General features: G+C 49.0%; 1 protein-coding gene and 1 long non-coding RNA gene across 2 annotated transcripts in view; one reads left to right on the top strand and one right to left on the bottom strand.

The window, feature by feature from the left end:
* Window positions 1–1,847: 1,847 nt before the first annotated feature.
* On the bottom strand, window positions 1,848–5,025 carry LOC128109518 (uncharacterized). Its single transcript, XR_008217833.1, has 3 exons — window positions 4,436–5,025; window positions 3,645–3,789; window positions 1,848–2,190 (listed from the first exon to the last, which is right to left on the bottom strand). It is a non-coding gene; the product is annotated as an uncharacterized LOC128109518 (long non-coding RNA).
* Window positions 5,026–8,914: 3,889 nt separating this feature from the next.
* Window positions 8,915–27,701, top strand: part of Ptpn14 (protein tyrosine phosphatase non-receptor type 14) — a 146,506-nt gene continuing 127,719 nt past the window's right edge. The window contains exon 1 of the mRNA XM_052737987.1: window positions 8,915–9,341. The gene's annotated coding sequence lies outside the window, so the exon portion shown is untranslated. The remainder of the gene's footprint in view (window positions 9,342–27,701) is intronic.

Below are 27,701 nucleotides of genomic sequence, written 5' to 3' on the forward strand. Positions count from 1 at the left end.
AGATCACGAGGGCTTGCTGGGCAGCCCGTCTAGTGGGATCAGCAAGCTCCAGTTCTCAGTAAGAGGGACTGTCTCAGGTGGTCGTGGTGGCACATGCCTTTGACCCTAGCACTCAGGAGGCAGAGGCAAGCATCCAGATCTCTGTGAGTTCGAGGCCAGCCTGGTCTACAGAGAGAGTTTCAGTGCAGCCAGGGCTACACAGGGAAAACTTGTCTCAAATAACAACCACAGAAGCCCTGTCTCAAGAAATATTAGGCTGATCAGGAAGATGCCTCATACCCTAATATTGATATCTGGCCCTCACATTCATGCATACACACATAGCACATACATACTAACACCCCCCCACACACACACACACCACAAACACCACAAACATATACACCACTTACATACACAACACATACACACACACACCACAAACATATACACCACAAACATTCACCACACACACACACACACACACACACACACACACACACACACACACACACACACCCCATCCTGCTACCAGCTCTCATTTCCGGTGAGTCCTCTCCTTGGCTCTCAGGTGACCTCTTCTGATGACTTGCCTCTCCTCCCTCCGTGTGGATACAAGAAAACCACTTTCGTAAAGACAGCGAGTCCCACTGACTCAGGGGCCCTAGTCTTCTGACCTCAACTTAACCTTAATTATCTTCTTAAAGAATACATCTAAGTAAGTCCTGCTGGGGATTAAAGGCATCAACACAGGAATCTGGGAGGGACACAGTTCAGTCCACAGCACTTGAATGCTGTGGCAGAAAGCATCCCTGTCCCTAGAGCATGAAGTGCTCAGTGGCCACTGGTCCCTTACACCCCTCTCTGCATCACTATAGCCTAGCAACACTGCCTTTGCTAGAGGGAAAAGCCAGGTCTGGCCTGGTAGTGGTGTGGACATAAATGAATAGAGAGATTCCCCAAGCCTTTCCTTTTGCTAACACATTTCTCCTTTTCTGTATGGGCACGGGTTTCAGATCTCCCAGGTCCCTCTCCTGTTTATGACAGCCTTCCTTCCCTTCCTGGGCTGATGACTCAGCCTGATTCTTTTATTGGAAATGTAGATGTGAGGTTTGGTTCCTGTCCATTCCATAAAGACATAATTAGACTGGGTGATGATATTAGGTGATATACGGAGAACCAGGAGTGCTACTAAGGGCCTTGCACATGCTGATGAGTGAGTTACAATACAAAACAGTGAGCACACACTTGGGTATTCCCCTCTTGGAGATGAGGAAACTGAGCTTTGAGAAATTTGGACTTCATTTTTTAGGCTTGCATGGGTATTTGCCTGGGTATGGACAGAAGTAGAAGACGGCATTCCCAGCCAGAGAAAAAAGAGGAGTGTTCCCATGGGTCTCTGGCCCCGTTTCCCTTCCCTCTTCCTCCCTCCCTTTCTCTTGCAGAACCCAGAGTCTAATTTGCATACTAAATAAGTACTTAGCACTGAACAGTACCTCCAGGCCCCCACCCTTCTAAGACTTGTTCTTTTCCCCCCTACAAAAACCTGAGATAGGAACTGAACATGGTGGCACACACCTTTAAACACGCTGGGTTACAGCGTGAGTTCCAGGAAAGGCACAAAGCTACACAGAGAAACCCTGTCTTGACAAACAAATAAAACAAACAAACGAAAAAAACAAAAAACAAACAAACAAACAAAAAACAAATGCATAGGCTAAAATATTTCATTGTGCCTAGGTTGTATTTCTTGTAAATTTTCCTGGTAGTATCAATAAGGTATGTAGTAATTAATAATAATAATAATAATGGTGCATGTCTTATGGTCTATTGTTCAGCATATATTGATATCATTGGAATTTTTCAAAAGTAAGTAATTAGCTGAATCTTGTACATTTTTATTGGAAAAATCAGCGATACTGCCTCTGGTGAGACTGCCTTTTTGATGTGGGGATGCTGATATCCTTGCATACATGGTCATTCACAGATGCCCGAGGAGTCAGCCCAGCTCCCAGACAGGAGGATGGCTCCATCTGTCCTTTCCAGCTCAAAAACATACAACCAAACATCTTTGACATTCTCTCCAGAAGGACGTAAGAGAAATAACGCACCTCTACAAGGCCTAGGTTGGCATGCACAGAATGGGGCCTCTCTTCAGTGCTTCATTTTAAGGGACAGTACTTTGGAAAATAGGGAGGCTTCATCTGAGACCTGGGAAAAGGAAAGAGAAATGAGATGGAGAGGTGGCCAGAGTGGTGGTGGTGGGAGCATCTGGAGCATTCTGAGACCTTAGAACGAGAGGGAAGCATGCGTGACAAGAGGGGACCACACGCTTAGCTTCCATGGGAGATGGACTAGAGAGGACATGGAATACACGTTTTCTACTTTCACCTCACCTGTGTGTGGTTGTTGCTTTTCTTGCTTCTGTAGCAATACCTGGCTGAAACTACTCCAGGGAAGGAGAAGGAGGGTGAATTTTCCTTCACCATTCAGAGGAGGTGTCCCTGCTGTTTGTGGCAGAGGAAGATGAAGTGTTCAGTAGCTGTTGGTTGTATTGCCCCAGGACACACAGAGAACTGGGGGTGACTCTCAAGGCCCACCCCTGATTACCCACTTCCTTCAGTGAGGACCCACATTCCAAAGGCTGCACAACCTGACAGACATTGGCCCCCAGCTGGGGAGTAGTGTGTCAACAGATAAGCTGTGGAGGTGACATTTCATATCCAAAGCATAAAGCTGTGGCTCCACAAAAGTCTCATATTACTCCACTTTGACAATGATTGAGGACAGTGACTTCCCGGCCATGCTGGCCTAGGGGAAGGATGGACATCATAGGCCGACTATCATTCACAAACTGAAAGCCCTCCAAGATGCCACCAGGAGGGAAGGAGGAATCTCCATCTCCTGTGTCAGCAATGGTTTTCCGAGAACAGACGCTAGGAAGCCATCTCTAAAGGCAGAGGTCACTGGTTCTCGCCCACTGTGGCACAGCCTCTGGGTGGTGTTGTGCCACACTCTACCGTACTGTGTGTCCATATACTATACTGTATGTAGTCTATGTCGGCTTCTGGGATAGAACTGAGACCCATGGGCAGTTGTATGCGGCAGCTCTTCACAAACAATTATACCACTTAAAACGAAAAAAACCCACCAGATAGCCAGAAGTTCACGTGCCAGTTTCCTAACTCGGTGTGGCTCACCTTGTGACATCAGCTTGTTAGGGTCTGGAGTCGCTTGGGACAAGGGTCTCTGAACACGCCTGTTGGGGAATTTTCTGGATTGTGTTGACTGGGGTAGGAAGACCTGCCCACCGCGGGTGGCACCATTCCGACTGGGAACAGGAGTGTGTAAATGGAGAAAGGGAACTGCACGGCCAAGGCGCCCTCATTTATCTCCCTGCCTCTCGGTGGAAGACGCAAGGTGAGTGGCTTTCCCCCAGGATGCGCCGGAACCAGAACTGTGAGCCAAATGAACCTTTCCTCCTCACTGTGAGTTGCTTTTGTTGGTTTTTTTTTTTTTTTTATCACAGCAACAGGGAAAATAAACAAACAAACAAAACTAAGACAGCACACTCCACGGGTTACAACATTCTTTTGGGTGTGTATGTGTGTGGGGGTGCACTTGTATTCATATGAGGATAACCCTAGACATTGCTCCTCAGGTACCTTTCATTTTGTTTTTGAGACGGGGTCTTTGTGGCCTGGAGCTTGTTGAGTAGGCTGTACTGGCTGGCCAGAAAGCCCCAGGAATCCATCTACTTGTCTGTGCCTCTTCAGTGCTGGGATTCCAAGTGTGTGCCATCATGCCAGCCTTTAAACAAAAACAAAAACAAAGTAAAACAAAACATAGGTCTGGGGTTTTGAACTCAGGGCTTGAGGGGCACTTTATTGAATGAGCTATCTCCCAGCCCTGTCAAAGCATTCCTAAGTGATCTGTTGTTTACCACTTTTTGCAGGTGTCAATAGTCTAGGCTTATCTTACATTTTTGCTGTAAGCCAGTGGCTCTGACCTGCAACCCAAGCACAGCAGAATCACTTGAGAAGTGTTTCCAAAATACACCTGCTCACTAGATCAATAGAATGGGCAAACACAGTGTGATATGATTCACACCATGGAATGTGTTCTGCTGTGCAGGGAGATAGATGAACTCCTGACACACAGTGAGCCAAAGAAGCCAGCTTCCCCATCTAGATGATATGGGAACACTGCTTGAGTTCATTGGCATTATGTCTGAGGATTAACAAGACATGCGCATAGAGCAGAAGTCAGCCCAGAGGGGACATAGTGACTGGGAAGTCGCACAAGGGAATTTCCTGCAGTGGTAGACACTTTACCTGGACCTGGGTCGAAGTCACATGCATGAGAGGTGTTTGAGCCTCATATATCTTAAGTTTTCTGCTTTTTACTGAATTCTGGTTGTAGCTTAGTTACATCCAGTCTAAAATATGATGCATACCAACATGTGTACTCACAGATGTCCTTTGAACAGCAGGAAAAGAAAACAAGGTATTAACAAAGCCCTCCTCCTCCGTAAAACTTCAAAATGTATAGACAGCCCCTACAGCGCATCAGACTTTTTCAAATAAAGCCAGCCTACTCTCCAGTTTTTTAAAAAAAATGGGCCGGGCAGTGGTGGCGCCTGCCTTTAATTACAGCACTTGGGAGGCAGAGCCAGGCTGATCTCTGTGAGTTTGAGGCCAGCCTGGTCTACAGAGGGAGATCCAGGACAGGCACCAAAACTACACAGAGAAACCCTATCTCGAAAAAACAAAAAACCAAACAAAACAAAAAAAGGAGGTGTTTATTGTGTGTGTGCATGTTTGTGTGTACGTGTGTACAGGTGTATGCACATGTGGGAGCCAGAGGTTGACATCAGCTGTCTTCCTCTGTCACTCTCCACCTTATTCTTTGAGGAGGTCTTTTGTTGATCCTGGACCTCACTGCTTTGACAGTTGGAATCTTCCTGTGTCAGCCTCCCTGTAGCTAGAGTATTCCTGTGTCCACCCAGCTCCTACAGCCACTCAGACCCACATAAACACACAGACGCTTATATTATTTAAACTGTTTGGCCTAATGGCTCGAGGTTTTTGCTATCTAGATCTTACATCTGAAATTAACCCATTTCTAATAATCTATAAGTTGCCACGTGGCTTGTGGCTTACCAGTACTTTACATCTTCTCATGCGTCTCCTGACTCAGCCTCCCACTTCCCAGAATTCTCCTCTCTTCTTATCCCGCCTACACTATACTTCCTGCCTGGCTACTGGCCAATCAGCATTTTATTTATCCATCAATCAGAGCGACACCTTCACAGCACACAGGAAGACACCCCACAGCACTTCCCCAGTGGTGTGACTGCGGCTGAGCACCACCATGTCTGGCTTTTTACCTGAGTGCTGGAACCAAAGTCGGCTCTTGCACATCAAGTGCCTTTCTGACTGAGCCATCTCCCAGAACTTGTTCTGCTTTCAGGGACTTCAGTGTCTTTGAAGGTGTAAAAGTAACACATTAATGAGAAGAACATATTGGAGGTGGGAGGAATGGTGGAGGGCCCTGAGATTCTGCTTGGCATCCTGTATTTATAGTTAGAGTCAAGTTCAGAACAAGGAGATGTATTACTTTGAAGAGATAATATCCACTAGTTTCTAAAATTGTAAAACTTTAAACATGAGGCTCATTACTTTAAGTCCTGTCCAACTCATGCACCTTGAGGAAATGGCAGAGTGCAGACTTAGCTAAAGGTGTGTTTGCTTACACACACACACACACACACACACACACACACACACACACACACGGAGGGGTGAGAGAATGTATTTGGCTTATTTTGGAGAGAGAGAGAAATAGAGATAGGCTTCTGGTTTCTTTTCAGTTACTTCAAGTTGTGTTCTTTGTGTATATGAGTGAGTATGGTGGTGTGTGTGTGTGTGTGTGTGTGTGTGTGTGTGTGTGTGTGTGTGGCACATGTGCACAGAGCCCAGAGTCAGGCATTGGGCATCCTCCTCTTGCTGGGGGATGTCTTTCTGTATGCTGTGAATATATGTTGTTCCCATTGGTTAATAAATAAAGTTGCATTGGCCTATGGAAAGGCAGCTTAGAGGCAGGCGGGAAATTCAAGAGAGAGACACCAGCACCACCAGGAGAAGCAAGATGTGAAAGTACCGGTAAGCCACAGCCACGTGGCAACTTATAGATAAAGAGAAGTGGGTTAAGTTATAAAAGCTAGCTATCAAGAAGCCTGAGCCATTAGGCCATACCATTTGTAAGTAATATAAGCCTCTGTGTGTTTACTTGGGTCTGAGCAGCTGTGGAACTGGGTGGGACACAGGAAAACTTCTGACTACACCCTCTACCCTCCACCTTATTCTTTTGAGGCTGGGTCTCTCCCTGAACTGCAGTTCATGGAGCTCAGGACAGTTCTCTCTCTCTCTCTCTCTCTCTCTCTCTCTCTCTCTCTCTCTCTCTCTCTTTCTCTCCTTTTTCCTTCCCTCCTCCCTCCCTCTCTCTCTCTCTCTCTCTCTCTCTTCTTTTTCCTTCCCTCCTCCCTCCCTCCCTTCTTTTTTTAACTAGGCTGGCAGCCTGGAAAGCCCCTCTCATCCCCCTGCTTCCAGCAGTGCTGGGTTACAGGCACAGGGGAACCATGCCCAGCTATGAGGAGTGTTAGGATCTGAACTCACTCAGGTCCTCATGTTTCTACGCCAAGCATTTTGCCTTGTGTGTGTGTTTTTGAGACAGGGTCTACTTAGCCCAGGATGGCTTTGAACTCACTGGCCTCAAACTCATGGAGGTTGTCCTGACTCCGTTTCCTGAGTGCTGGGATTATTATAAATGTGGGCAATGTGCCTGATTTCCCAAACCTCTCCCAGTACTGGGCATGCGAGCACTATGTACTGAACCCTCGGGCTCACACTGTGTTTTCTTGTTACAAAGAGTTATATCTCAGTGGGTCAGCATATGTCTAGCATACCCGAGAACCAAAGTACAACTCCCAAGTCATTAAATAGGCAGTTTCTCTCTCTTTCTGTGTGTGTGTATACAACTGAAGTAGTTCCTATTTGTATTGTCTTCCTATGATCCAATATAAAGCTAATCAGTCACACTTCATAGGTCCTTAAAATTAATGACTTTTACTTTTATGAATAAGTTGATTTAAAAATTAAAAACAAGTGCAGAGGGCCAGTGATCAGCCTTGGCTTTACTTATAACTACAAAGGCAGCAACGTTCACTCACTGGACTCCCAGCATCCACGTTGGTCTCAAGGCAGCATGCAGGCAGCTGTTCCAGCTCTGGCTTTGCCTCGCTTCCTCCACAAACGTACCTGTGTCTGGAGGAGACACTCAAGCAAGCTCAGACAGGGTCGCAGCCCGAGACTCAGCTAAAGCAACCAAACTTAGTCCTTGATGTCACAGTCCACTGGCAAAATGAACTCAAGCTTGCACAGGGTCACATGGCTTCCTGCTTCCTCAGCCTTCTCTCAGGGATGCTGATGGTATGCATGGCTGTGTGGAATATTGCCCACACTTGCAGCCACAAAGAGAAGCCCTTCAGAAGACTGGTTGGAAACTCACCAGACCCCTACAGTGATCTGTTTGACCTTGAAAAACTGACCCTTCCATCCATCATCCCATTCCGTCCCCCTCTGGCCCTCTCTAATCCTTCTTGGTTCTGCAGACAGGTAAATGCTCAGAAGGCAGTTATTACAGATTCGCTCCCTGGGCACAAGAGATTTAATATTTTTCTTTCTTGTTTTGAGGTAGGGTTTTGCTGTGTAGTCCAGGCCAGCCTTCAGCTTGTGATTTTCCTGTCTCTGCCTCCAGAGTGTGGCATGGGCCACCAGGATGGAGTAAGGCCTGGAAGTTTAGTATCCCTTGCCTGTACAGTAAAGTAATTTGATGCTATCTTCTGTGACAAGGACTTCAGGGTCTGTGGAAGGACTTGGCTTGAGACTTCAGAAGAACAGATGCCAAGACACACAAACTCTAGAACTACAGGCGGCCCCTTTCATTTCACAACTACCAAAACCAAGGATCCGGGTGGGGGGCTGGGATCCTCCTGAGTCAAGCACTGGGTCAGCAACTCAGCGGGACCTAATACAGGTCCCCTGCTCGGCTGAGTGCTTTTTCCATTATACCGGCTGCGCCTCAGTAACCCCACCTCCGAAAGTGCTCAGGCAGTTCCCTCCCAGTGCCCAGGCGGGGTGGGGCCCCTCCGTGGCATGGAACAAACCGGGAAAACCACATATTCCAACTCCTGGCGCACAAAGGCTGGCTGGCCGTGGGGGTGGGGTGGGAGGACCGGAGCTAAGTCTAGCTCACTACTGGGAGAACCTGGGATTCTGAGCAGGGCTCCTAGATTGCCTGCTCAAGGAGGCTACCCTATTTTGTCCTGTCCTGTGTCCCCTGGGCGGTGGGGGCAAGACCTCCCCCAAATAAATGGCCTGTTCTAGCTCCAGCGTCCCACCCCCTAGCTGCCTACGGAAATCTAGGAGGGACGGTCCTTTCCTTTCCGCTTTCCCATCCGCCCCCGGAGCGTCGCACAGCTGGGTTGCCTTGGGTCGCCACCCCCTCTCCACTTCTATCTTACTCCAGGCACTTTCCTTCCGTCCACAGCCCCCCACCTTGGAAGGAAGACACGCTCCAAAGCTAGCCCATTAAAAGTGCACGACTTCTGCCCGGCCTGCCGAAGGAACTCGGGCAGCCCGGCATTCCTCGGATTCCAGCGCTGTGACGTCCCCGGGGACCGTGCGCCCGCAGCGGGGGAGCCCGGGCTCCACTTTTCAGCGCTGGGTGCGCGTGCCCGAGGTTAGCGCGCGCCCTCCCCAGTCGCATTCCTAGCCCGCCCAGAGAGCACCCCGCGCACTCCCCGCCTCCTGGCCCCCAGAGCAGCAGAGCCCAGCCCCGGGCGGGGGAGCCCGGCCAGCGGCGCCTGCTCGTCCCCTCCCACCCGGCCCCTTCCTCCGCCCTCCCGGCCGCTCGCGCTTCCTGGCACTCGGGCTCTCCCGGCGGCTCAAGTTCTGCACAACTTCTCCCGGCTGCCCAGCGCCGCGGCCGCGGGTCCGGGCCAAGCTCGCTGCGCTCTGCGGCTCAGCCGTCTCGTCCCCAGAGCTGGTCCTCGTGGAGCATCTGGCGCCACTTGGCCGCTGGCGGTCCCTTTCGGCACCCCACCTCTCGGATCGCCCCAGCCCCCTCGCGCGGGACGGCGGTGCTCAGGTTCTTGGCCCTTTCTCCTCCCCAGTGCTCCCGGCGCGGCGGAACCCTCCCCGTGCCCTTCCTTGGCCAGCTCCTGGAAGCCAGTGGTGGGGACCCAGGCTCCCCAATGGTCACCGCGCGGCACCCAGGGCACTCCCGGGCCATGTAAGCAGGTAAGCCAGCGGGCAGGAGCAGATACTAGGGCAGCGCCAACTTGGGCTCGACGCGGGGGACGCCGGGGTGCGCGGCCGCGGCTCCAGGTGGCCAGCCGCTGGGCTTCTCTTCGCGTGCAGCGCTCGCTCGACCCGGAATGAGCTGCAAGGGGAGCGCGGTCTGCGACTCGGTAGTTCAGCCAAGCTATGCCTCTAGCTCGTGGTTCTTTTCTGCGTGTGGAGAGGCAGAGCGTTCTGGGAAGGGCAGAGGGCAGCTGGAGGTCCCCATACCGCCCGGGCAGCTCTTGGGGAGCAGACGTTGCTGTCGTGCTTTCGAGCAGGAGAACGAAGCGCAGCGCCCTAACCTTGCCTCTGTGCCTCCCTTGGGGACTGGATTTGGGAGGGGGTCCTTGTTTCCTTTCTCCATGCCCCAGCCGTGTTACCAAATTCTCAAACCTCTTGACTCCCGCTTGGGTCGGACAGACGCGCAGGGAAAATTTGCGGCCTCATCACTTCAGATCAGATCTCCACCTCGAACTTTGCGAGTTCTGAGAGTTAACAGCTTCTTTCCCACGTGACCTCACGTCTAGGGTTGAATCTCTGCGAATGGGTTTCCTACTTTTTCTGGAGGGGTCGATGATGTGTGGTGATGTGCGCTGTCACTACCTCCCTTTGCCTTCCTCCCTTCAGTTCTTGTCGCCCCACCCCCATCTACAGTTTGTGGGGTTTTGACTTTAGTAAGTCCGAGGATTGGCTGTTACCGGGTCCTGCTGGAGGCGAGTTATGTTCTGACCGCTGGATCAATGTATGGTCAGAGTGTCCAAAATATGTTGATGTCTTTAAATGGATTCCCTCCCTCATTCATTCAACAAACCCAGTGTCGAGGCTTCCACTCTGCTAGGAGATCACACTACAAGAGTCAGCAGCGGCCTGCAGGCAGCCTGTGGGCGGATGGGAGCATGTGCTGAGAGAAGGCTTCTGTGAGAGCTGGGAAGGCCTGGCCCTGGAGGAAAGGGGTTACCTGTGTCGAGGGAATGATGCTCAACCGGGGAGTGGTTGGGGACTGCATTCCAGAGGAGGGAACAGCTTGGGCCAAGTTGGGGGCACAGAGGCGCGTACGGGAGGCGGGGTGGGGTGGGGTGGGGGGGCGTGCAGAAAGTCTTGGATAACGACCTGGTGCGGAGGGGCGTGCAGGAGCCTGTTGGTGGTATAGTTAGTCCCCCACCCCAGCAGAAACGAAACCGGAAGTTTGTTACCCACTTCCCGTGACCACCAGTAGCTTCCAGGGATCAGAAGCTTCCCCTTTGGACATGTTCCCTCTCCTGATGTCTCTCCTACACAGTTGTGTGAGGTGGCAGGTGTGTTTGTTAGTACCTGATCCACTGGACCGCAGTATCCCAGTGAGGATCATCCCACTACAGAACCTTGTCCTTGGAGAGCTTTTCGCGTGGGCAGAACAGCTTGGGTCTCAGAAGTGACAGCTTGCTTTGTTTCCCCTTTGGTGCTGGGGATAGAACCCAGGCAGGACCTTATGGTCGCCAGGCCAGCGCTCCGCTCCCCGCCCCCCTCAAGCTCCCTAACAACTGTAACATGATGTCCACTTATCCAGTCTGAGTGTATGGCTGGCATGTACAGAAACAGTTGGAGCATGTGCCTCTGTGTCTCAGGATCGCCTCTTTTAAAAGTCATTAATTTTTTTTTGTTTTTGCTTTTTTGGTGGGAGTTTACTTTCCTTTTCCTGAACCTGTGGAAACTGAAACCTTCCATCCCTCCCTGTAAGCAGGGTCCAGCATATCCTGCCTGAAAAAGCTCCTCAGTGCAGGAGAGGTTGTCTACAATCACCTCTCTGAGGGTCCTTTTCCTGGGCTGAGATGCTCTCCCTGTGTATTCCTAGTGGCTGCTCCTGGCCAAGATACCAGATCCCCAGCCTTCAGATATCTCAGGCTGGTACATATGAGTGGCTCCCTGCAATTCGGGGATGTTAATTCAAGGTTCTCTCCCAGCCCATGTCTGATCTTGAGAGCAAGCAGTTCCATGATGGAAAGTCTGGAAAGTGTGTGTGGGGGGACCCGCCTGAGGTATCCTGCATGTCCCAGGGATCTGTCCAGGTTCCCCGGGTTGATGTGCATATACTCGTAGTACCACAGTTACTCAAGTTTGTGTGTATTATGTTGCATGGCCACCTGGGAGAGAAGCATCCGTTAGGGAGACTATTTTAATGTTGAAACACCACGAAGAATTTAGAGTTTTCAGGAGAATTCTTCCTCGCTCCATGGACCATCAGAAGTCTAGAACGGATTTCCCGAAGCACATGCTTTCTTACTGGATTAAGTTCCCAACAGGGGTGCAAATATCAACCCCTTCCTAGCAAATTGAGCTCACCTGGGTTCCAGAGTCGTGTCTGGTTTTGAAGAAGAATTTGGTCACATTCCTGCATTTGAACTTTTCATTGCTTGGTTACCTAGTGCTGTGTGTGGTTTTCAAGCCCATTCTGAGCCTTGGAAACACTGCTAGGCCCTTGGTTGGAGGTAAGGCAGGAGAAGAGATAAGATGAAATGCTTAATTAGCCAATTAACGAAGGAGGGAAACAGACATCAGCCTTCAGTAGGGAGGAAGTGTGTCTGAGATGAGCTTTCTGATCTCCCAGACTGATTAAATGGATTTAATTTGCCCTCCTCCTCAGAAGGGCTGATTGAATGGTCCCAGGAGTGGGTGGGGCTAATAGCTGCAACCTTGTGGGGTGTGTGTGTGTGTGTGTGTGTGTGTGTGTGTGTGTGTGTGTGTGTGTGTTTGGGAGACTGAAATATAGCTAGCCTTGAATTCCAATTCTGCCATTTAAAATTTCCTGTACATTTATTTATGGTGTGTGTGTGTGGGGGGGCATGCTTGTGGAAGTCAGAGTTGGGTCTTTTTCCACTATCTGGGTATCAGGGATCAAACTCAGATTGCCAAGGTTGGTGGTGAGCATCCTTACCCACTGAACCATCTTGCTGGCCCAGCTCTGCTGCTCTTTAGAAGTGTGATGTTGGGCCCACTTCATAGCCTTTCTGACTGTCCGTTTCTTCATCTGCAAGAGGGAGTCAGTAATGGCTCGCCAGGGCATCCGTGAGGATTTCTGTGTGATGCTGAATAATGTACGGCCTGAAAGACCAGGGCAGGATGGTGTTTGTGTGTTGGCGGCCTCGTATGTGGCCATGAATGTGTTCTTTGTTACTCAGCAGCCTGAATCCACATGTGTGCCAACATACACATAAGCTTTGTCCTTGACTTTGCTTTGGACTATTGGCTCACAGCAAACATGCGCCTGGCAGCTGCATGTGCCCCTCCACACTGAAGGGGGTTCACAATACCCCAGGCAGTAGGAAGTACCGCAGGAAGAAGGCAGGGAGAAGACTTCGTTTGTCTGCTCTTCTCAGTGACAAGGGCCTAGTGTGTTGTGCAGGGTCTTTGCAGTTTGAATGCTGAGATCCGGTTAATTAGAGGATGTCGGGATCACTGCCTGTGTTTAGCAAGGATGCAGAAACTAACTGCCCACAGAGACGTCCTCGGCAGCCATCAGTTCCTTCTTTGAAGCCCCAGCTCAGTGTCAGCTTGCCATAGAACAAGGCTGGCTGGCCACAGGTGGCTTGAATCTTGATGTTGTCTTTCATCCCAGAACTCCGAAGTATTTGGCAAACATTAACTCATTGATCTTCCTATCAGCTTCCTGTGGCTCAGGAGGACAGGTGTGCCCTTAGAGCGGTATGGATTGGGACCACAAAGATTTGGGTAAATTTCCCACCTCCAGAATTGTGTGCAAACTGGGAAGGGTCAGAAGGACAAAGCCTAGAAAAATTTGAGTTTTACCAGCATTTTCGCAGTTGGGAGGAGAAAGGAAATTTGTTCTGCCCAGACCTGCAGTGCCTTTAACATACATTGCATGCACACTGGTCATGAAAATAAATTACTTAGGGTTCTGAATTAAAGGATGTGATGTGACACTTGTGTATACACAGTAAGGATGGCTGAGTCTGGGTTGGATTATAAACGAGGAATTGATTCTGCGGTCCTTTCCTTTCCTTTTTTATTTTATTTTTTCAGGCAGGCCCTTTCTGTGTAGCCCTGGAATTCAAAGAGGTCTGTCTGCCTCTGCCTCCAGAGTGCTGGTATTGAAGGCGTGGGCTGCCGAGCCTGGCTCTTTCCTTTGTTCCTTGGTGAGTCTGTGTTTTCTACTCCCTTTCTGCCATGCTTTTGTTGGCCATTGTCATTGGTACATCAGCCTTACATAGGAAGTTTGACATGGGATAGTTTAGCTTAATCCTCAGGCAGTTAAATTAGACCCAGGTCAAGACTGCATCCTGAGCCTAGTTCCTCAGCCTGACCCAGGGGACCTTTGTAGTCAGAGATCCTGTATCTCAGCTGGCCACCTCACAGATGCTTACTGTCTGCCTATAGGGAGAAAGGATTCTGGTGAGAAAAAACAGAATGGGGTAGTGTGGTGGTGGTGTAGTCTCTTATAGTTAGTAAATTACCATGTTGGGGGAGCTGGAGAGATGGCTCAGTGGTTAAGAACACTTGCTGCTCTTGCAGAGGACCTGGGCTTGGCTTTTAGCACTCATGGTTGGTGACTCGCAACCCTCTGTGAATGCCAGTTTCCAGGGATCAGACACCCTCTTCTGGCCTCTGTGGCACCCCCATACAGATAAGCATATATACACATGTAAATATAAGTCAAATAAATCTTTTAAAAATATCTTCCTCACATTTGTAATGTTTGAGATTTTAGTGTGCAGCTGTATTCCGAACTTAGGAAACTTTTGGGGAACCACTGCCTAGATCGACTCAACCTGTGGGTTGTGATCCCTGGGGGCGGGTGTCAAATGACCCTCTCAGAGGGATCCCCTAAGATCATCAGAAAACATAGATCTTTACATTACTGTTCATAAGAGTAGTAAAATTACAGTTATGAAGTAGCAATGAAAATAATTTTATTGTTGGGGTCACCACAATGTGAGGAACTGTGTTAAAGGGTCGCCACAGCATTAGGAAGGGTGAGAAGCACTGGCTTGCAGGATGTTAGCTCACAGAGAAATGTTGTTTGTGGTTGGGAATTGTTGGGAGTTCCTCAGCTGTGGTCTATGCGAAGGGGTTTTACTTGTACACACTACATTGTAACGCACATATATTAGACTTTGGACGCTCCTCTCTGGTTTTTTGTTTTTGTTTTGCTCATATTCCTTTCCCCCATTAGCTGAGGCGATAAATCTGAACCCCTAGAGTGCATTAGTCAGCTGGGGGCTCCTGAAAACATGGATATCCCTGCACCATCCTCCTACTGCTCTACACAGCTTTGGGGTAAGCTTGAGAATTTCCTTTACCAGGAGGTCCTGTGTATTGCTTCTGCCTCCCCTGTGTCCTGAGCAACTGCACTCTGAGAATGACTTAGAGAGATGTCTTGTCTTGGTCTAGCTTTTCTTGGTCCTCAGGCTTGCTGTGGTAGTCTCTCTCACTTGTTCAGTGTGTGTGTGTGTGTGTGTGTGTGTGTGTGTGTGTGTGTGTGTGCGCGCGCGTGTGTTTATGTACATGTATATGTACATATATATAATATGTATGTAAAATATATATATATATATCATTATACTTTGTGCCTGTTTGTCTCCCAACATGCCATTCTTTAGCACTGAAATTAACCATTTTTCTCAGACCTCCCGTCACAAAGCCGCAGTCTTTAATCATGGCCTTTGAGCTGGGCTCTTTAGCATATTTCTATCTTACTCTCTTGGCTTCATTGCTGATGCCTGTGGAGTACCCCAAGTCTGTTAAGGGCCATATTTCACATGTTCTCTAAGTACTCTTCAGAACTGCAAAAAAGGGCGGGGAGGTTAAGAACATGATTAAAAGTTTTTATTTCAATTGCTAAAGCCATTTGTGTCTCATTGCTTTTGTGGCAAAGCTTCTTTCCCAGGGCTGCCTTCCTGCCTCATCCACAGCTCTGCCCTCTCTCCACAATGGCACGCCCCTTCGTCTGCTCTGGGCTTCCTTCCCTTCATTCCATCCCCACCCAGAGTGCCCCGTCCCCCGGTCTGTCTGCTCAGCCTCTCACTCTGGGCCAAGTCCACCATCCCTGCACCGAGTTGCTCCTTCATCCCTCTCCTCTTTGGGGACAAGGTGTGTGGGGTAGGTATCTTCCAGGTTGTAGCTCAGGCTGGCCTCAAACTCACAACCCTTCTGACTCAGCCTCTCTAGTCCTAGGAATGTTTTTCTTCATAGCCCCGTAACACCTTGATGCCCTGCTCTGGCAAGTCCGCCCTATGTAAACTCAGTTTACTACTACTACCACGACCGCTACCACTACTTCTCCTCCTCCTCCTCTCCCTCCTCCTCCTCCTCCTTCTTTTTTTAGATTTATTTATTTACTATGTATACAGTGTTCTGCCTGCATGCATGCCTGCACACCAGAAGAGGGCACTGAATCTCATTGCAGACAATTGTTAGCCATCATGTGGTTGCTGGGAATCGAACTCAGGATCTCTGTAAGAGCAGTCAGTGCTTTTAACCTCTGAGCCATCTCTGCAGCTCTCAGTTTACTTTTTTGTCACCTCTCCCAGGCCCAGCCTCTCAGAACGGAGCGGCTTCAGTAGAGGCTTCCCAGCAAGAGGCCAGAGCAATGCTGTTGTTAGCCTGCCCGTTTGCAGATGAGGGAGGACATTAAATTAATTTTTAAAAAAGCATTGCACACTTGGTGAATGAATGCCTTTTTGAGATGCAGACATGAGGGTTAGGATGTGTTCTGCTTTGGAATTTATTACTTATTCTCTAATGAGCAGTAATGGTCCTAGGAAAAATACATCTTGTTAATGACTGTATGATTAAAACTTGAAGAAATTTTTAAAAAAGATTTATTTATTTTATTTTATATGTCTCAGTGTTTTGCCTGCATGTTAGTATGTGCACCACATGCATGCCAGGTGCCCATGGAGATCAGAAGAGGGCATCAAATCCCCTGAAACTGGAATTACTGATGGCTGTTAGCCACCATGTGGGTGCTGGGAATTGAACCCAGGTTCTCTACAAGAGCAACCAGTGCTCTAAATTTCCCTCAGTTTAAAAGATTAAACAGCTATCTGTGTTCCCATACATACTTTATTTATTCATGTGTGGAAACAAATCACACGTCTAAGATACCATCCAAAGTTGATAATACTTTTCTTTCTTTGCATGTCAGTGTGTATGTACTTACTCTCTCTCTCTCTCTCTCTCTCTCTCTCTCTCTCTCTCTCTCTCTGTGTGTGTGTGTGTGTGTGTGTGTGTGTGTGTGTGTGTGTGTGTGTGTGTGTGTGTGTGTATGTTTCTGAGAGGCCCAAGTTTATGTGGGAAGTTTTCCTCAACCTCTCCTGAGTTTATGTATTGAAGCAGGGATATTCAGCTGAACCCAGAACACGACAGTATGCCAATCTAGTAAACCATCTTGCTCCAGGGATCCTTGCCTGCCTGTGGCGTGCTGGGATTAGACGGCTGCCACACCCACCTGGCATCTGCATGGGTTCTAAGGATCTGAACTCAGGGCCTCATACTTGCTTGAAGAATGCTTCATCCACCTCCAGCCCCAACGATAGGGTTCCCAGTGTTCTGCCTGGCCTGGATTCTGCGGAAGCATGGCCGTGTTTCCTCTCATTTTCAACCCTTGCGGATGCAATGACTGTGGATGCTGTAGACAAGTTACAGACCAGGAACGCTCAAGAATCGAGGCCAGCTGAGCTGTTTTTGCACGTTAGCTCTGAGAAGTCCACATCCCTTCTGTTCACTGTTGTCCTGCACCTCATTCAAGGAGGACAGGGCACTGGCATCCTTCGGTGTGCAGCTCTGCACTCCTTGTTTATGTGCGTATATGTGTGCATGCGTGTGGCACTCAGGAAAATCTGAGCTGTCATTCATTCTTCAGGCACCTTCTACATTTCCTTTGAGACAAGGTTTCTTACTGGCCTGAAACTTGACCAAGTAGGCAAGGCTAGCCATGAAATTTCTTTTTTGTTTGTTTGTTTGTTTTTGTTTTTTCACGACAGGGTTTCTCTGTGTAGTTTTGGTGCCTGTCCTGGATCTCGCTCTGTAGACCAGGCTGGCCTCGAACTCACAGAGATCCACCTGTCTCTGCCTCCCAAGTGCTGGAATTAAAGGTGTGCACTACCACCGCCCTGCTTGGCCACAAAGTTTTGTGGATCCTTTTATCTCCCCTTCCCACCTCACCATCTATGGGACACATGTGGCTCTTTACATAGGTTCAAGGATTCAAATCCAGTTCCTCATGCTTTGGTGGCAAGCACTTTACCACTTGGTCTGTCTTGCCTACCTTAGCTCATTAGTTATTTACTTATTTATGTTTGAGACAGGGCCTCTCCATGTAGTCCTGGCTGGCATGGAACTAGCTGTGTAGACCAGGCTGACCTCAACTAACAGAGATCTGCCTGCCTCTGCCTACTGAGTGCTGGCATCAAAGGTGTGTGTCACTGAACTCGGCTATGAGTTGTTAGCTTTAATTAAGAGTGACAGACTTGCCATCCCGCTCATGGCCGAGGCAGCTTGCTTTACTTACTGAAGTAGGTGGTGATGACATCCTGGGCATGTCCTCAGATCACACGACAGACTCACCGTTATGTCCGTTCCCAGAGAAAGAAGGGCTAAAGGAGATTTCATGGTCGTGAAAGTGCATTTGTCGTGAGTCCCCTCTAGATGGTGTGCTGGGTGCTCTGAACACAACCCAGACCGACCCCGGAGGGCTTCAGATTTATGTCCCACCGTGCCTGGGCCTCTGTCAGGCAGCAGATGTTTCCTGAGCTGACTCAGTATTTCCCACTGATGGTCACGCTGTTTCCTCACTCTGCATCCTAACCCCTCCTGTGCCTGCCCACGCTGTCTGCTGGGCTCTCAAACACCACTTTCCCTGGGCTGGGGCGGGCCTCCCTGCCCTTGTGCTCTTGGCTTTTACCCCCAGTGATTCGGGTCTTCCCTGACAAGCTCTCCCGCCTCCACCTCGTCAGCCAGCTTCTCGGCGGCCTGAGACCCATCACCTGCCTCACTCCTTCACAGTATGGCTTTCTTCTGCTCTTGTTCACCTGGAGCTCGCTGCTCACCATACCTGCCCGCGCCAGCCTGTGCACTGTCCTAGTCCTTTGGTGAGGACGGCTGTCACAGTGCTGTGTTGTGTTGCGTAAGTGTTCCACTGTCCCCTACTGTGGCCATTCATGGTCTACAGTTACGATATTCACTTTTCTACTTAGAACCTTCCTTACTGTGTTATGTTGCTTGGGCATCCGGATACGTAGAGACATTCAAGAGACATACAAGGGTGAGCACCAAGCATGGGCAGTGGACATCAGCGCAGAAATGTGCTGTTGTTTTGTTTCCTAAGTAAATAGTTCACTTTAAACATCCCAGGAGCTGAGAGGATGGCTCAATGAGTCAAATGCTTGCAGCCCAAACATGAGATTCTGAGTTTGAATCCCCAGCACCCACATAAAAAGCCAGACTCGATAGTGTGCACCTGTAATCTAGTGCTGGGGGTGGAACACGGAGACAGGAGGATCCCTAGGTCTCTCTGGGCAGCCGGTCTAGACTCCAACTTAAAAATAAGGTAGAAGAAGAGAACTGATGTTAACCTTAGGCAGGTTAACCATAGGCAGGTGTACATGTGCATGTACTTGGGTACCTGCATGCACATGGACACACATATAAACATGTGCTTACAGCATACATTCATACACACACACACACACACACACACACACACACACACACACACACACACACACACAAATCATCTGGTAAACTACTCCGAAATAGATGTTTTTCTAATGTTGACAATCTTTCCGGAATGAACTTTACACACACACACACACACACACACACACGGAATTTGTTAGGGTGACATACAGGCTTGCTCCAGCCAGTTGAATGATAGCTGTCTGCCAGTGGGAGATTCAAGAATCCAGTAGTTCAGTCCACGAGGCTGGCTGTCTCAGCTGGTCTTCAGTGTGTGCTAGAGCCCCAAAGAAGGAGGCTGCATTGCCAGTGAAGATTGAGGGCAAGCAGGCAGGGACCCTCCTCCATGTCTTTTACATAGACTTCCAGCAGAAGGGGTGCCAGGTTAAAGGTGGATCTTCCCACCCCAGAAGACCTGGATTAAAAGTGAGTCTTCCCATTTCAGATAATTTAACTAATAAAAATCTCACAGGTGTACCCAGATGCTTGGGCTTTAGTTAATTCCAGATGTTGACAACCAAGAATCGCATGACATCTGTTCACCCAAGAGAGTCTTAAGAAAACGGAATGGCCATCATCATCATGCTTCCTTGCCCAGCCCCTCCCACACTGTGGAGTGTACTCTGGTCTCTGTAGAAGTGTCTGTGAGTGTGGAATACACCTGGCTGAGGAGCATCCTCCCGTGCAGTGACTTCTGCCACCTGGGCTCCTTGCTTTGGGATGGAGAAGTGGCTGGTCCTTCACAGCACCGCCTGGCTCCGTTTTGTTTGTGTCAGTGGTCTCCTGAGGAGAGCTTGTCCTCAGAATGGAGGAGGAGAGTGGTGTATTAGGCTTATGAAGGGTGTACTTGCCCGACAGCAGGATCATTGGGGACAGTTCAAACAGAGAGATTTCACTTAAGACTCTGGGAGGCAGTTAGCATTCTGTCTGACATGGGAAGATGGGGATCCTTGGGGTATGCTTTCTCTCAGTGTTCTCTTTGTAAGAGTGTGTTCATCATGGAGGTCACATTCCTAGGAGCCCTGTCCTGCAGTGGAGCTTCAGAGGGTGAGGGGGGGCAGATGCACAAATAGAAAGTGGGTGTAGGTGATGATAAGAAGCAGGTCTGATGGCACTTGAGACACCTTGCAGAGCCACCTTGATTTGGCACTTACCACACGCCGGACTCTGTCCAGCTCTCTAAGTGGGTTGTTTCCTTGATCTTGACATTGGCCTGTGAACTAAGGATGTCACTGGGCTGTTGTAGAACAGCTTAGAGAGGCTAAGTGGCTTGTGGCAGATCCTGCAAACACTATACAAACACTGGTTATGTGTATAACACCACTCGGAGCGGAGACTAGTTGAAGAGCTGAGTAGGGATCTGGGCATGAATCCAGAGCTTGAGTTTGTAGACACTGAGGTGACTGAGGTTTCTGAGTATTGTGTTACAGGGACTAATACCATAGTAGGTAGAATAATTCCTAGCCGTGTATAAGGTTAATATTTGGAAGCAATATGGTATATATCGGATAGTATAACAAGTAATGGAAGGCTAACAGCTGCTTGGGAGGGTATGAATGCCAAAGTATTAATGTGTGCTATGGATGATGGCGAATGTTGAAAATTGCTAAGGAAAGGGGATGAAACAATTGTACCCAATGGCTCTCAAGGACCAAAGAGAAAACGTCACCCAGAACCATCCACCGCAGCCCTTTCATTTACCGAGTGACTGACAGGAACACTGGATCTTGCCAGTACTAGAAGATTCCATCTTGGACTAAGAGAAGACAGTATAGTAAGGAGCCGTCATCTTCATCAGATCCGTGGTGGCTACTTGTAAGTGATCCCTGAGGTTTTCCTGTTGATGTCCAGGAGAGGCAGGAAGGGTCACTGGACCCTCAGCTGGGACTCCAGCTGCCCCCTCCTGCACCTCCCAGCCTGCCGTCTGTGGTTCCACCCTAACTGCATGCTGGAAGGTTAAACTCGGGGAGGAGGACCCCCATGAGTGCCGCCATGGAGGAGTTTTTACCCACCCTGGGGTAAGACGTTCCAGGGTGCAGCTGCTTTGGGGTTACCCTTGCTCTGTAAGTAAGCCCAGGGTTCCCCAGGTTGAATGCTGGTGGAGTTGTTTTCTGGTTTATCCCTGGTGCCCCTTCGAAGGGAGAGGCAGACACTTGTTTGTGTCTCCCCAGGAAACAAGTTCTTGGCATAGTCTGCAGGATTATGACAAAGTCAAGGATGAGACTGTCAAGTGACTGGGGTGAAATCCCGGTGTGTTCGTCCTTCCCCATGTGGTACCCCCCCTTGGCCATGGCGGTAGTTGCTTGGGTCCTACTGTGGGTAGTGAGGTATGACCGAGGCTGAACCATTGGGAGATGGAGCAGCTTGGAGGTGGATGGGAGACCTCAGGGTGGCCATTTTTTTTCTGGTACGGAGTGGCATCCCTGCTTGATAAGTGGGGTTCACGGTATTAGGTGGAGACATCCCAGGAGTGGTTGACGGGTTAGAGCAAATATTATGGTCCCTGAGAGTAGAACATAAGAATGAGAGTGTCGGCAAGCTGACATGGAGGCTGCCTGGTCACCGCTGCCAGTGTGCAATGAGATGTGTCACTGAGGCTGAGATGGCTGCCCAGAGGCAACCTGCTTGTTTCAGGGAGGCATTGCAGCAATAAAGGGACATTCTGGGCAAGTGACTGATGGCCTCCAACACAGCTTCTGATTGGAGCAGGAAAGCAGACAACAGGCAGATGAGCTGGAGGAGCTGGCTTGCCACTTCTTCCTGTTGGGGACGACCTGAAGATACCCAGAACTCAGGTCAGGTCTTTGTAAAAGAGCTCTTCCAGGGACCCAGAACCTTGCGACCCGTGGGAAGCATCAGATAGAGAGTAAAGGGGGAAAATAATATGAGAGAGGCGGTGCGTGATGCCCAGGCTGCCAGGCAAGATAAAACTGTTGGCCAAAGTGGAAAAAGAGCGCAAGGCAGCTGAGGCATTGGGGCCAGGATGTAGATTTAATGTCTTTGATGAATGTCACCCATGCTGGCCACTGTTGGGGAAGGAACTCATGTGGGTAGAAACCACAGCAGCCTCCTCTGGAATGAGGTGGCCAGGGGCCCCTGCAGGTGAGGACCAGGCAGGGTGGTGCCTGGAAGCCCCATGGTGAATTGTTGAATTGGTGTTCTATTAATGTGCAAAGTATTTGGGTTCAGAGGCAGGTGTGCCACAGTTCCCAGTGATCCGATGAAAAGAGCATCAGCTGATGCACACTGCAATAGAGCAGAACGGGTAAAAAGGATTAAACTTGACCTGAGGGTGGGCAGCTTCCTTCCTGGAATATGCTGTGTGTTTATCTCTTGGGGTGTGGCCAATGGAAAGACATCAGCTGGCTGTAGCCACAATGCCATGCCAGCCAAGAGTCTGCCAAGCCTAGGAAGCTGGTGGGTACAGCGGTCCACCCTGTTCTCTTTTTGTCTTGCCAACCAGTCTGAACTGGCCCCTGCTAAGCCCCCTGGGGGTTTGGAGATTCACAAAGGCACCATGGGAATACCCACAGATAAAGAAGCTGGTGTGCTCCAGGAGGATGTCTGTAGATTACGAAGAACTAAAGAAGTCGCTCATCTGTGCTGCTGTGCCCCACACTGCCCCTCCAAAAGAAGGGCAGGTGCAAGTGCCAGGGGTGTTCCTGCTGCTGTGCACCTAGGTAACATTCTTCTTTATAGTGTTGTCTTTGTCGCTGAGTTCCGAGACCATGGACACTTGCTTGGAATGTGAGGGAACAGGCTTTGAGGTCACTTTCTCAAGGTTGCTGTCACAGCCTCACCACTTATCATAGGACTTGTTATCTTGCCCGTCTTCCGTTAAAACATAAAAAAACTAGTTTCATTACATAGATGGCGTTATGCTGCCTCTGAGCGTTTCATGGATTTGGAAGCCAGTTTGAGAGACATACAAATGCATCTAAAGGATCAAGGCTGGGTACAGAGCTGGGTGCAGCTATGGATTTCTTGGCAGCTTTAGGGTTGGGTAGAGCACGGATAATACCCATCAAGGTGACTGGGAGAATTCTGAAGTAGCATCTGGCTGTAACTGAGAACCCGGTGCCCAGGAGTGGATTGCCTTCCTGTAAGGTGCTGGCCAGGGAGGCCCTGGAGGCCACTACAGTGATGAAAGCTGCTGTGCTTGGTTGTGTGCCAGGACTAGATGCTAAGACGTAGCAGGCTTTGGGCTGGCTGTTCTGGGGAAACCTGCACTCCAGGAGTACCGCTTACCCAGGCTCTGTAGGTAAGCCCGGCCGGTGTTCTCATTGGTTCCCCAGGTTGGACTCGGCCCTTTGGTTTGTCTCCTAGGTGATTTTAGATCCTGTCAAGTTGATAATGAGTATCAACCGTCACACTCGTCCTTCAAAGCACGGCAGCGAGGACTGTTCACGTATATTTTTCTAGTTCTTATGGAATTTTCTTTAAATGTCCATGAGCAAGATTGGTATGAGTGTTTCAGTGAGCCTTGAGTCTTACAGATAGAGTTGGATTGAGTCACTGACTGTGAAGATAAAGACGCCACCACCTTTTCAGATCACTGATGATCTTTCTGACCGTTAGTTTTTGATAATCCAACAGCATTTGACAATGTTTTGACAATTTGATAATTTGACAATTATCCCAGCACATAGTTTCTCTGACCCCTTGCTTTCATCTGTTTACAGGTGGTGGTTTGTTTGTTTGTTTGCTCCCCGGGTGGGGATTGAGCCAAGAACATTTCCATGGGAGGTAAAGCGCTCACCACTGAGCTTCAGCCCAGTCGCCTTTGTGATCTGGTGCAGACATCGTTGAACCCTCTGCCAGACACTCAAAGGCAGAACAAGCCATTCACTAGATTGACCTTTGCACTAGCCTTGCCTTTTCCCCTGTGTCCACCGCTCTTTCCATCATTTGAAGCAGAAAATCTTCTCAGCTAAAAATCTGAGACCAGGTTTACTGTGTCGTCCGGGTGTTCTTAGACTTCTGGGCTTCAGCAGTCTTCCTACCTCGGCCACCTCAGGATCTGGGAGTGAGTCTGTAATGACACGCCTAGGAACATTTGTCCTGCAGGTATGGTCTATATAGATTGCTAAAAAGCATATTTACCGCCAGGCTGTGACAGCACACGCCTTTAATCCCAGCACTCAGGAGGCAGAGGCAGAAGGATCTCTGGGAGTTCCAGGCCAGCCTGGTCTACAGAGCGAGTTCCAGGACAGCCAGGACTATGACACAGAGAAACCCTGTCTCGAAAAAACAAAAACAAAAACCAAACAAACAAAAATTTACAAATGACGATATTCAAGTGGGGATTAAAAGATCTATATACACATACTGTATGTGTGTGTGTTTGTATTACATAAATTTTCTTGGTGGAAAAAATCCATAAGACATCACATCATTCTCAATTGCTGGTGCTTGCTGGCTTGCCATATATGGATATTACTGATATTTTCTTATTTTTTTTTTGTCTTTCTACAATTTATTTTTATATAAAAAAAAAACCTGTTAGTCTATAGCTTGACACATTTCAATGACAAGTTACTGTCACCAAAACTGTTTTGTTTGTTTTCTCCTGGTGACAAAATGGGTTCCAGCGTCTTAGTGACTGACATTTATTCCGCCTCTGTGTTCCGTGAGTGCCATAGGTGGGCTACAGCCCTGGGCTTGATGGTGCTCATCTCTGTAGAGAAGTTATAGATGGAGCCACGGAGGATAGCACCAGCCTGGGCTGTGAACTGTTCTCCCCCACCCTCCACCCCAGCACCTGCCTGGGCTGTGTCCTCTCCCCCACACCCACACCCAGCAATGTGATGTGAGTCATATCTTTCTTGTGTTGGTGTTTTGAGACAGGATCTTGACTAGCCCAGGCTGGCCTCCCATTCGCTATGTAGTATATGACTTTGAACTTCTGATCTTCCTGCTTCCACCTCTGGTGTTCTGGGACTGCAGGCCTGGTTTACACAGTGCTAGGGATTGTACCCCAGGCTTCCTGCGTGCTAGACAAAGCACTCTGACAGCGGAGCTACATCCCAGCCAGGAATCACATGATTTATGTAGAGCTGCTATGCAGAGTGCAAGCCTACTGCCTGCTCACATGCCATTAGGCAGAGTCTATCACATGCTAAAAGCCACAAATTACTGGCTGCAGGACCCATGCTGTCCCTTCAGTCTTTCCAGGCAAGCCACAGGGAAAGCAGGATGAGGCAGGATGGGAGCAAACACGGGCATCAGTGACTCCATCTTGTACTGTAGTTGACTGAACTATTCTCTCGGAGTCCAGTGTTTGGAGTTTGTCCAGGTTCAGCAGTTGTGAATAAGGTAGCTTGTAAACATCCTGGACCAAATGACATTTGCTTTACCGGGAGTGTACTCCCCTAGGGTATGGCTTCCAAAGCAGACTCTGGGTCAGTGGACAGGCCTTGTGGACCTTGTTGCATGGACAGACAGCTCCCTGGGGCACTGTTAGCTTAAGGTGCCATTATTAATATTTGAGTGTGCAGTCTTCTCCGTTCCCTGTTTGCCCTGGGTTTTGCAATCACTAATTGCTTATGAGATTTTAAAACCAAAAGATTTAGAAAAGTTGATAGGTTTTTGTTAAGTTGGACAAAATAAAGGTCATTAGTTTTGTTTCCTGGTTTCCGAAAGTCTTTGTAAAAGCCTTTTTTTTTTCCTTTGTCTCCTTGGCTTCATACTTTTTTTTTTTTTAACTTAATTTTTGGGGCTTTTGAGATAGTGCCTCATGTATCTCAGGCTGATGGAACCCCTCTTTGTAGCCAGAGATGGCCTTGAACTCCTGATCCTCCAGTCTCCACCTCGGGAATGCAGGATTGCAAGAGCGTACCACAGCACCTGACTTTGGTGACTGTTCCTTAAAACACAACTAGTTTTTGTTTGTTTTGTTCTTTCAAGACAGAGTTTCTCTTTGTATCCCTGGCTGTCCAGGAACTCGCTCTGTAGACCAGGCTGGCCTCGAACTCCCAGAGATCCACCTGCCTCTGCCTCCTGAGTGCTGGGATTAAAGGCGTGCGCCACCACCGCCCATCTTAGTCCTTACTCTTATAATCCACTGGAACAGTGGGAAAGCAAACTGAGAAAGTTTTGAGTGAGAAGGTTTTGTAATCTCACGGAAGAGGGTAAAGGGCACACACATATGCAACGCTCGGAATTGGTTGCGTAGTCGAATCTTAAGAGAGAAGGTTGGCTGCTCTCTGGCCTAGAGTTTGACTCCAGGGCTTAGGGATTTGCCTGTTGCTTTGTGGTTTGCACATGGCCAACAATACTACGTTGGAACAAAGAGTGGCCTTCCTGCAGTGTTTGTCCAAACTGTCGATGAACTCTTTCAGTACCCACTGTGCCCTCTCACTGGATTCATTTTACAAATGTCACTTTGCCTGTCCCTGTGCTTGTCTTGGGCTTCGGCTTAGAAACAGTGGTGTCTAGACAAACCTATAAACCTTCCTCATGGGAGGCTCCAAGACTGCAGAGGAGGCAAGAACACTGTCAGGGCAGACCACACCCTGGTGCTGATTGGCAGAACTGGCAGTGTGTGTGTGTGTGTGTGTGTGTGTGTGTGTCCGTCTGTCTCTACATATCTGGACACATGCTTGCACACCTGTGTTCACATGGGGGTGGGGTGAACATGGAGTCTGAGACTCTTGCAGATCTTTCACCTATTACAGAACTACAAACATCTCCCACCTCATTTCACAAAGGAATGCCAAGCATCCTCAGAACTCAGGAATCCGTTCTCTGTTTTGAGACTCGGCCTAGAGAGAGCTCGAAGCTGTGTTACATCCCTGTGGGAAGTGCCCTGGGTTTATTTGAACAGTAGTAGTTGCTGTCTGTTGAATGGTAACTGTGGATATCAAGAGTGTAAAATCTTAGAACATGGATAAGGGCTAAAGAACTAGTTTGGGTCTACTGCTGTGACATCTTTGGAGTTCAGTTTCTGAAGTGGGCTGTCATGCTTATCTATGTGTCACTTTGGCCTCTCTGGAGGGTCGTTTGTCTCCTTGGGGAATTGCAATGTCTTCTACAGGGTTTCCTGATACCCACAGGGGCACATTTCTTACAATATACAACTTATGTTCATTTGTTTTGAGAATTTCATAACTTATTTTGAAATAAGTTGAGATGTGTGCGTGTGCATGCGTGCGTGCGTGTGTGTGTGTGTGTGTGTGTGTGTGTGTGTGTGTGTGTGTGTGTAGTTCTGGACTGGAAGTTTCCAGTGTGAAGAGAGGGAGCGAATTCCCCAGAGGAAGCTTCCACTGAAATGGGGGCAACTGCTGAGAGAAGTGTGTCTGGGAAGAGTGGTCTCCCAAGACACCTGTTGTCTGTCTTTTGACCTCAGGATACAGGTAATGTGTCCCTTACCCAGAATGCTTGGGACAAGAAGGGTTTCAATGGAAAGGTTTCTTGTTTGTGGAAACTTGCACAGACTACCAGTTGAACATCCCTAAAAATGTAAAAATCTAGATTAAAAAAATATTCCAGTGAAATTGCCTTCCGTGGCTCCTTCCTTCCATCATCATATCCTTAGAGCCAGGCTGAGGAACTCGCTGCTTTTGTCCAGGGTTAGGAAGGCTGAACGCTGATATGACGGTGGGGGTGGTGGTGTTTGTGGGGGTGGGCGATGCAGAAGCCGAGAGA

The sequence above is a fragment of the Peromyscus californicus genome, unplaced genomic scaffold (genome assembly GCF_007827085.1).
Source record: "Peromyscus californicus insignis strain IS unplaced genomic scaffold, ASM782708v3 Scaffold_14__1_contigs__length_90479793_seg_2, whole genome shotgun sequence".
In the NCBI taxonomy this organism is placed as follows: Eukaryota; Metazoa; Chordata; class Mammalia; order Rodentia; family Cricetidae; genus Peromyscus; species Peromyscus californicus.